Raw genomic sequence first — 9234 nt, forward strand, 5'->3', positions numbered from 1 at the left:
GAGGAAATCAGAGAACAGAAATCAACCTCAAATCCTACTTTGATTTGTAAAACGAGGTCTCTAAACTTTTGCATTCTTCCAATTTTTTAAAACTCTCTAGAGCTGCTTCTCCCACACCAAGCTCAACCAAAAATAAAATACCCTCCTTAGAAAATCACAGTGATCAAAATATATTCTTGGGAAATAATCGACCCCCGTTTATCCCCCATCCCCTTCCTCACTAACTACAGGCAGACAGGTAATTACTAATTTGGTGTTTCCAGCACGGAGCCCAGCAGCTATCCGCGCTCACTGAGGAAGGTAATGTCATTCCTAAGGGATTCCGATGTGCACTAAAGAGGTGGGGGGCCTCCATCGTAGGTTTACTTTAGTCCCCTGGGCACTTGTAATTCAAGCAACTGCATCCTGTCCAGGGCTAGAGAGAAAGCAAACCTGAAGTCCAGCTAACTGCTAACTAAACTCTGACAGCCCCCACTGCCTCCATCCACAACCAGTGTCCACCTCGCTTTGTAAAGCCAGGCCCAGGATTCAGAGACATTTCTCATCATCCAGGAAGTAGTACAATTTAGCATTTGCTAAAGCCCTTTAACTGCCAGGGCAAATGTGGGATATTGGGAGAAGCACTTGGCTAGGATTCCCAAGACCTGAGTTTCTACGTCCTGACCTGGCCAAGCCTCTTAATTACCTATGACCTTAGAAGAAACCCTGGATTCTTTCTAAACCTCCACTGTCGGACAGGGATAATTAATGCCTACCTCTACAAGGTCACTGAGGAGATGATGTGAAAACAGGTCAAAAATGATCATACTGTTCACATTAGAAGTATATTTTTCAAAATGCACCTCTTCTTGCATCCCTCCCTCCCGCCTCCCCACACACATACACATATCACATCAAGGCTACAAAGAGTAGAATGGAGAATGTTCTCAGATCTTAACAGCCCCTCTTCATTATTAAGTACATGGGTGAAGTCGTTAAGTCTCTAGGTGTCCAGCTATAGGCACAGAAAATGAGACTGCAAAGTGCTTGCCAATTTACAACCCTTTATTTTTAATCTTTAAGCCACTTAAAGAGAGTATGAGTCACTACTCTGAGAGACTCCCTTTCAGCTCCCTCTGGTATGAGGAAGTAGGTGAATAAGCTTTCTAACTAGCCAGGTTACAATGTGATGGGGGTAGAGGCTAGGACGAGTAGTATAGCCACACTCAGTCCTAAAACAGCCCCTCTTCATTATTAAGTACATGGGTGAAGTCGTTAAGTCTCTAGGTGTCCAGCTATAGGCACAGAAAATGAGACTGCAAAGTGCTTGCCAATTTACAACCCTTTATTTTTAATCTTTAAGCCACTTAAGTAAAGAGAGTATGAGTCACTACTCTGAGAGACTCCCTTTCAGCTCCCTCTGGTATGAGGAAGTAGGTGAATAAGCTTTCTAACTAGCCAGGTTACAATGTGATGGGGGTAGAGGCTAGGACGAGTAGTATAGCCACACTCAGTCCTAAAGAGCCGGTGTAGAATACACCGTCAGCCAGGCAGACTATTGGAAAGACAGGTTATGAGTCTGGGGAAGGGTTTACGACACTGCAAAGTCCAGAAGTGTGAGGCTGGGGAAGGGTTTACGACACTGCAAAGTCCAGAAGTGAGAAGTAGGAATCCATTTGGTATGATGGTGCCAGGGAAGGAGAGGACATAATCCTGATGGTTCATCTGACCACCTCCCACTCAGCAGTGAGCAATGACGGAAGGCCAGAGGCACTCATTCTTTATTTCATTCACTGTTTACTGGACACCAACTGTGTGCAAGGCACACTGCCTAATGCTTTGGAGCAAGCACGTCAAACTCGTGGCCCATGGGCCACATGCCTCGTTTATTTGGCCCGTGTTAGCCTGTGAGTTTGACGTGCTTGCTTTGGAGGGATTCAAAGATGACTGGGAGAGTTGCTGGCCAAAGGAGATGGAACTAACATGCAAACAGTCCAATACCAAAAGAATAGAATAAGGGCCGGGGCGGGGGGAGAGTTCAGAGGACAAGGAGGATCTAGGAAGGCAGGCAGGGTCAGCTCTAGGAGGGGCGGCATTTGACCAGACCTTGAAATGCAGGTAGATTATCAACTGGCTTGGACAAGGGGGAAGCTGCCTGTCCTCCTGGGGGAAAGCAGCACAGGTAAAGGCGCCAACTGGACTGTCCCAGGAACAGCTCCAACGAGTGCTACCTTCTGCCTGGAGTATAAGGGCTGTGACAGGCAAGCCTGGAACTAAGTCTGGGCTGGAGACCTTTGCAGATTTTGAGCCAGAGGACGATGGGGGCTGGGTTGGGATCTAGGGATGATCAGTCTGACCGTGGTAGGTTGGAATGGGTAAAAGGAAAAAGCCTGAAGGCAGCCGGGTCTCAGGTGGTGCCTGCCGTTGTCTAGGTCCAAGGACTAGCCAGGGTGTGGCAAGAGGAATAAAAAGGAATGGACTGATGGAAGAGTCCACAGGACTTTGGTAACAGACTGTACATGAGAGGTTCAAAGGCAAGGGCTGGATATGACTCTTGGGCTTTCAGAGTGGCTGCGGGGTACAGAGGAGGACTGGACAGTTCCTTCTAGATGGGCTGAATGTGAGTTACCTGCAACACGATGGGGGTGACATGTCCAGATGTGGAACTAGAGCTCAAGGCTTAAGACCTGTACCCTAAGATTCTGTGCGATTTAGCATGTAACGTGTGAATGGGAACATTAAGGGGGTGGGACTAATCCCGTTTGTCCCAAGAGGCTTTATGTAATTTGAGAGGTAATAAAAAAGAAGGGGGGGGGGGAGATGACTGCTTTTCCTGCATTACAGCAAGCTTGAACTTCTAAACGTTAGCAAGACTGAAAATGTCTGGGAGAAGACGGCCAAAATGCTAAAATGTGATGGGAACTGTGCACATTCAAGGACTTAAATAGCACCTGGAGGATGCTGTAAGTTTCAGGTAAATCAGTGACCTCAGGCCAGGGACCAGGGGTCACCTCTTTGCAGTTTTGGATAAGGACAGTTTGGAAAGGTAGGACCAGTCCTCCGCTAGGGAAGTACTCACCCCACTATGCACTTAGAAAGAGATATTCAAAATCATATTACAGACATAAAAGCAGTAACACCTCAGAGGTGGCCAGGGCACAACCCTCACCATGAAACAAGTTATACAAGGCCTATGTTTTTGAAAGGCTAATGTTTATTTGAGGTGGGGCTATTAAGTAAGACACTTCAGGACTTCGAATAACTAGAAGAAAAAGTAAAAGGAAGGCTAAAAGAATTTCTCCACCTACAGCGATGCTATCTGTGTTCCTTGGAGGATATAGACCAGTGATGGCGAACCTTTTGAGCTCGGCGTGCCAGCATTTTGAAAAACCCTAACTTAACTCTGGTGCCGTGTCACATATAGAAATTTTTTGATATTTGCAACCATAGTAAAACAAAGACTTATATTTTTGATATTTATTTTATATATTTAAATGCCATTTAACAAAGAAAAATCAACCAAAAAAAATGAGTTCGCGTGTCACCTCTGACAAGCGTGTCATAGGTTCGCCATCACTGCCTTAGACAGTGGTTCTCAACCTTCTGGCCCTTTAAATACAGTTCCTCATGTTGTGACCCAACCATAAAATTATTTTCGTTGCTACTTCATAACTGTAATGTTGCTACTGTTATGAATCGTAATGTAAATATCTGATATGCAGGATGGTCTTAGGCGACCCCTGTGAAAGGGTCGTTCGAACACCAAAGGGGTCGCGACCCACAGGTTGAGAACCACTGCTCTAGTGGCTGTGGCGCCACTTTCTCCAGGAAGGACAAAGAGAGGCCCTGACATCCACCAGCTCCTCCGTCAGAGGGGGAGGGTTTTATCTGGTTGCCTGATCACCCCTGGATCAATTGAGGGGATCAGCAGAATCAGGGGTGAAGCAGGGCTGCCCAACAAATGCCACAGCTACACGCCGGCCTCGATGTCCCCAATGGGTATATGGCCCCAAACCCTCCTGTGTAACGCTGACAGCTGCAAACACATCCTTACATCCCTCCATGCACACAGATGAAGAGATGCGCTTTTGGAAAAAGTTTTCCTGTCACTTCATCGCATTATACGTTTTCTCTCTGAGCTGGTTATTTAAAGGAGCCCTCTGTGGAATCCTTTTGTGAAGCAAATAATCAGCCCTGACTCGAACTTCGTGGAAAAGCTGGCTTTTCCCATCAGGTTTGCTTGCGGGGAAAGCTACCTAGCATTGTACTGTGTGGGAGACTCTCCCTCCCGCCAGGGTCCGGGTTCTGCCCTGCGGACAAGCCCCAGTCAGCCACCAGGGCCGTGGCTGGGCTTTTTGTAGACAAGACCCACTCCACATGACACGCTGACATCACACAACACGGAATGTCTCAGTTGCCTCCTGTGGGACTGACTCATTTGGGGAAATTTTTTATTAGGGATTTGCCACAGCTGGAGTAAATCTCAGAAATTTCGTGTTGTCAGGTTCGTGGGAGGAAGCTCGCAGAAGCTGAGGACGTCTGTGGCCTTGGAATATATATGATTCAGCGTCCAGCATCTAGGATCCAGTGTTTGTTTGGTGAAGGAATCTGGGTACAAGCGTGGGGTTTAACCCCCAACCCCAAACAGTCCAGTAGGGGCATGGGAATCTTGACAGTGGAATTAATTTTTTTTGTTAATCTTCACCCAAAGATATTTTTCCATTGATTTTTAGAGAGAAACAACAGCACTTCACTACGTGGCTGAGAAGAACAGAACAGAGTGGGCTTTCTTCCACACGAGTGTTCCCCGTTGTTATGTCAACTTACCTGCCCTTTCATGTAAATCCCTGCCAACATGTGCCACACTGACACGAGAGTATAGAGTATAATTTTATTTATTAATTGGGGGGTAGGAGGTGTCATTTCTTGCTCTTTAAAAACCAGATCCCACTTACCCAGTTTCAGGGCTATGGAACGGCATATGCGGGCCTGGCACGTTAAAATGTGAAATAGTTTTAAGAGTGCAGGCATTTCGTAGGAGGTCTTATTTCTTGCTCTTTAAAAACCAGATCCCACTTACCCAAGTTTCAGGGCTATGGAACGGCATATGTGGGCCTGGCATGTTAAAATGTGAAATAGTTTTAAGAGTGCAGGCATTTCTTCCTCCTTAGCTCCTGAGCTTCTGCCGATCTCCCAATGAGATAGCACAGCCTCCTTCCCACAGGACTCTGCGAGGCAGCCACTCACCAGGCGCAGGCCCTGAATAATTCATGGTCGCCCGGTCACTCAGAAGCGCCAAGGCCCGCCAGCTGCCACTGAGTGGGAGGCAGGCTCCAGGCTTCCTGTCGAAGAATTAAATACTACCAACTGCCTCGGAGACCTTCCTTACAGAAACAGACCATCCTTCCCTCTTTTCTCTTTCTCCCTGTTCAAACCAGGAACTGTCCCACTAGATCAAAGTGTAGCTGACTGTTTTACTCTAAGGAGGACAGGTCTCAGGTGCACAGATGGGGTGGGGAGAAGTGATGCCCTCATACAAGTGCAAGGTCGGGAAGTCGTCCCCCCACTCAGGATGAGATGACACTGTGCCTGACACAAGACGATGCTCAATCACTGTCAGTCCTCATTCCCTCCTCCTACCTGTCCCTCTGCTCCAGCCAAACGGATCGGTCCATACCACCTGTCCTGGGCTTTCCCGTCTCCACCCCTCTGCTCTTGGTGCTCCCCTGTCCTTTTGGTCTAAAGTCCACTCATCTTTCAAGCCCAGCTCAAACTTCCCTTTTCCAGAAAGGCTTCCCAGATTATCCCAGCTGGGATGATGGCTCCTCAGACACCCTATCCCAGCACACTGTCAGCCCCCCTCCTCTGGCACCCATCGTGCCCTGCCTTTGAGTATTGCTTATCTCCTCTAGTGCGCCAGTCTTATCTACTTAATTAAAATAATGGAAAGTGCACCAGTTACACACTCAGGCGAAGTAAAAAGTGGGCTCCAGCTTCAGCTTTTGACGCTGTCTGGCCTTGTGACCCTGAGCCAGTCCCTTAGCTCCTCTAATGCTCTCCCTAAAACCCAAGGGACCTGAAATAGAAAGTCTCTAAGGTCCTCTGGATATAATGCTCCTGTTAACACATCATCACCTGTTTAAGATAGATACGGTGCTATGTAACCTTCACTCCACGCCTCGCAGCCCAAAGTCCTCTTTGGAACAGTTGTTCCAAAGTGCTTTAGCCATCTCAGAAGCCTGAACACTGCACCGAAGCCTGAAAACACAGCCAAGGCTCTGTGAGGGCGTGGGCACCATATGGTGGGCGGCAGAGCCCACTCCGCCCTGTGTAACCCACCCCTAGTCCACATCTTACTCCTCCACAATGAGATGAGAGCTAGAACCCCGAACAGGTAAAGAGGCTCCTTTTCAAAATCCGCCTACCATCTCATTTATGGACCAGGAAAATGAGGCACAGAGAGGCATGCCCAGTGATACAGAGGAATGTACTGCATATCAGAAACTAGGAAGTTTCTGAATTCCTTCTGAATTCCTGCTGCCTCTCTCAGGCAAACCCGAAGGTCGAGGAAGCTGAGGACAAAGGAAGTGGCATGCATTTCTTCTGCCTGTCAGTGAAGTGGGCCCAGGGCTCGAAGCTCACTCTCATCCCACCTCACCTTCCAGCACCCAACACCACACGGGAGCCGACAGGCTTATACTAAGTGGCAAGTGGCCTATATCGTTCCATGTTCTCTGATGCCCCACTTATACCAGCGCAGACAGAACGAGGACCCATTCTGTGTGGTAAGTAAGGGTTCAGGAAGCAATGCACTAAGGTTCTTACTGATTAAAAACATTGTAGCCCGGTCGGTGTGGCTTAGTGGTTGAGCGTTGACCAATGAACAGGAGGTCATGGTTCGATTCCCGGTCAGGGCACATGCCCAGGTTGCAGGCTTGATTCTCAGTGTGGGGCTTGCAGGAGGCAGCCAATCGATGATTCTCCCTTATCATTGATGTTTCTATCTCTCTCTCTTCCTCTCCCTTCCTCTCTGAAATGAATAAAAATATTAAAAACAAACAAACAAAAAACATTGTCCTTCTGGTCTGCCTACTAAAGATTATGGAAGAGCAAAAATCATTACACAGGAACGGTGCCTATAATTTGAAGTGATAATAATCAAAGTCTTGCTAATACTCTCCAGGAGTATTTCTGACTCATCAAACATAAAAAGTTAACAAGAAAAAAATCAACGAGAGACTAGGACTTGAGTCAGTCACCCGGCATTTATTACTTCCTGGAGGAGGACAAAGGTTGCTACCTTCGCTATACCCACACAGAGTTTGCGCCTCCCTGTGTACACAGAAACCACCGGGCCAAGGAGGCCAAACTCACCTTGGTAACCACAGGACGTCAGCCCGCTACTCCCCAGGAGCCCACACTCACACAGAGGCCTAAGGGACCTTACTAATTAGCCAGCCACCCCCTGGTTTTTCAAGGAAGGAAACTGAGGCTGAGAGAGGCGAGGTGATTTCTCTAAAGCCTCAACTGGCCACGCCCAGTGGCACCCAGATCTGACCACAGTAACAGTGCTGACAATGGCCCCCTATCTGATGCCACTTTTGTGAAGGTCATAAAAAAGCCTTGTGAACTAAAAAAAGTTTTCCACAGATTTACTGTCCATCTGTTGGCTTGTGAGCAATGGGATAGCAGGCATGTTAAACAAAGCACCAGCTACTACTGTCATCTTGGTGGGGTCTTAGGATACCTTCACTTACCTCCCTGAAATAAAAACATACCCCTTGTCAAAAATATTTTTTCCCAGTTGTTTATACAACCTACCAACACTCATATTTAGGATATATTTTATAGCTTCATGTCTTATAAGGTAACTCAAACTGCATTATCATTTTTTGTTGTTGTTAATCCCCACCCAAGGATATTCTTTCCACTGATTTTTAGAGAGAGTAAAAGGGAGGAAGGGGTGTGGGGGAGGGAGCAGAGAGAGAGAAGGAGAAAGAGAGAGGGGAACATCGCAGTGAGAGAGGCACATTGATTGGTTGCCTCCTGCACACACCCCAACCAGGGCTGGGGATCGAACCTGCAACCCAGTACGTGCCCCTTGACCAGGAATCGAACCCGAGACCTTTCTGTGAGTGGGTTGATGCTCTAACCACTGAACATACTGGCCAGGGCTGCCATTATCTTTTTAGTATGCTATTTAAAAACAAATAAATGTTTGACCCCCCTTTTTTTAAATATAGGTGAATAGGCCTCCCTTTTTAAACTGGTTACACTTCTTTTGTGCTTGAGAATCAGAAACAAAAAGAATGAATACTGTAAAATACCTGATTTTTACTCTCAGCTTTCCTGTTAAATATAGGTAATATTTGGCTCTGTTGGGAAAGCTTTTAATAAGCTCAAGCACTACTGATGTCATCAAATGAGTATTCATTCATTCCTTAAAACAAACAAAAAACCCTGTTTTAATTTCTGTTCATCCAACAATTCTAACCTTGTAAGTTTATTTAAGGTATCGCAAAGTCTTACTCATAATTCTCTACTATGCAGTCATTGTAGGGAGAGGCACAAGATTTTTTTCTTTGACGAAGTAAAGGGCATTCAGTGACCTACAAATACTTACGTGAAGGACAGCAATTTCCAAGAGTTAGAAAAGGCAGGTCAAAGACAGCATGCGGCTTTCATGCCCTCTCTGGAAGGCAGGGGCCTCTGTTTATAGTGCCACTAAGGCCGGCAGGCTGGGGCAAATAACCCAATTTAGAACAGCTCAGACTGAGTGTGGCTAGCACCCCCTACCAAAGGTTGCTTTTAATACAATAGTAATATTTTTATAATCTTCTCTAAGATGAAAGTGATATACAAATTTTGAGTAATATAAATAACTAGAGGACCGATACACGAAATTCATGCAAGGGGCTCAGCCCTCCCAGCCCAGCTTCATCTGGGAAGTCGTCTAGAAGGTCCTCCAGACGGTCATTCTGCTGTTGGGTCTAGTTAGCATATTAGCTCTTTATTATATAGGATCCCCCTGAAAATCTAGTAATATTTCTTCTTCATTATCCCAATATCAAACTATAGCTGTTTCAACAAAGAGGAAGAGAGCACTAAAGCTACACAACCCCCACGAAGGACCAACCTCTTCCGGTACAGCCAGCCTATCTGACGGATTTCCTAGGCTGAGCGCATCCCTCTGCCTCCAAGGATAACAGGTCTCCCACTCCCATCCCCACCTCTCTCTCTCCCTCTTGGCCATTT

General features: G+C 46.7%; 1 protein-coding gene across 2 annotated transcripts in view; it reads right to left on the reverse strand.

The window, feature by feature from the left end:
• The window catches only part of SPTBN1 (spectrin, beta, non-erythrocytic 1), a 163185-nt gene that overhangs the window by 102996 nt on the left and 50955 nt on the right, over window positions 1-9234 (reverse strand). The gene's annotated exons all lie outside the window — the stretch shown is intronic.

The sequence above is a fragment of the Myotis brandtii genome, unplaced genomic scaffold, assembly GCF_000412655.1.
Source record: "Myotis brandtii unplaced genomic scaffold, ASM41265v1 scaffold84, whole genome shotgun sequence".
Lineage (NCBI taxonomy): Eukaryota > Metazoa > Chordata > Mammalia > Chiroptera > Vespertilionidae > Myotis > Myotis brandtii.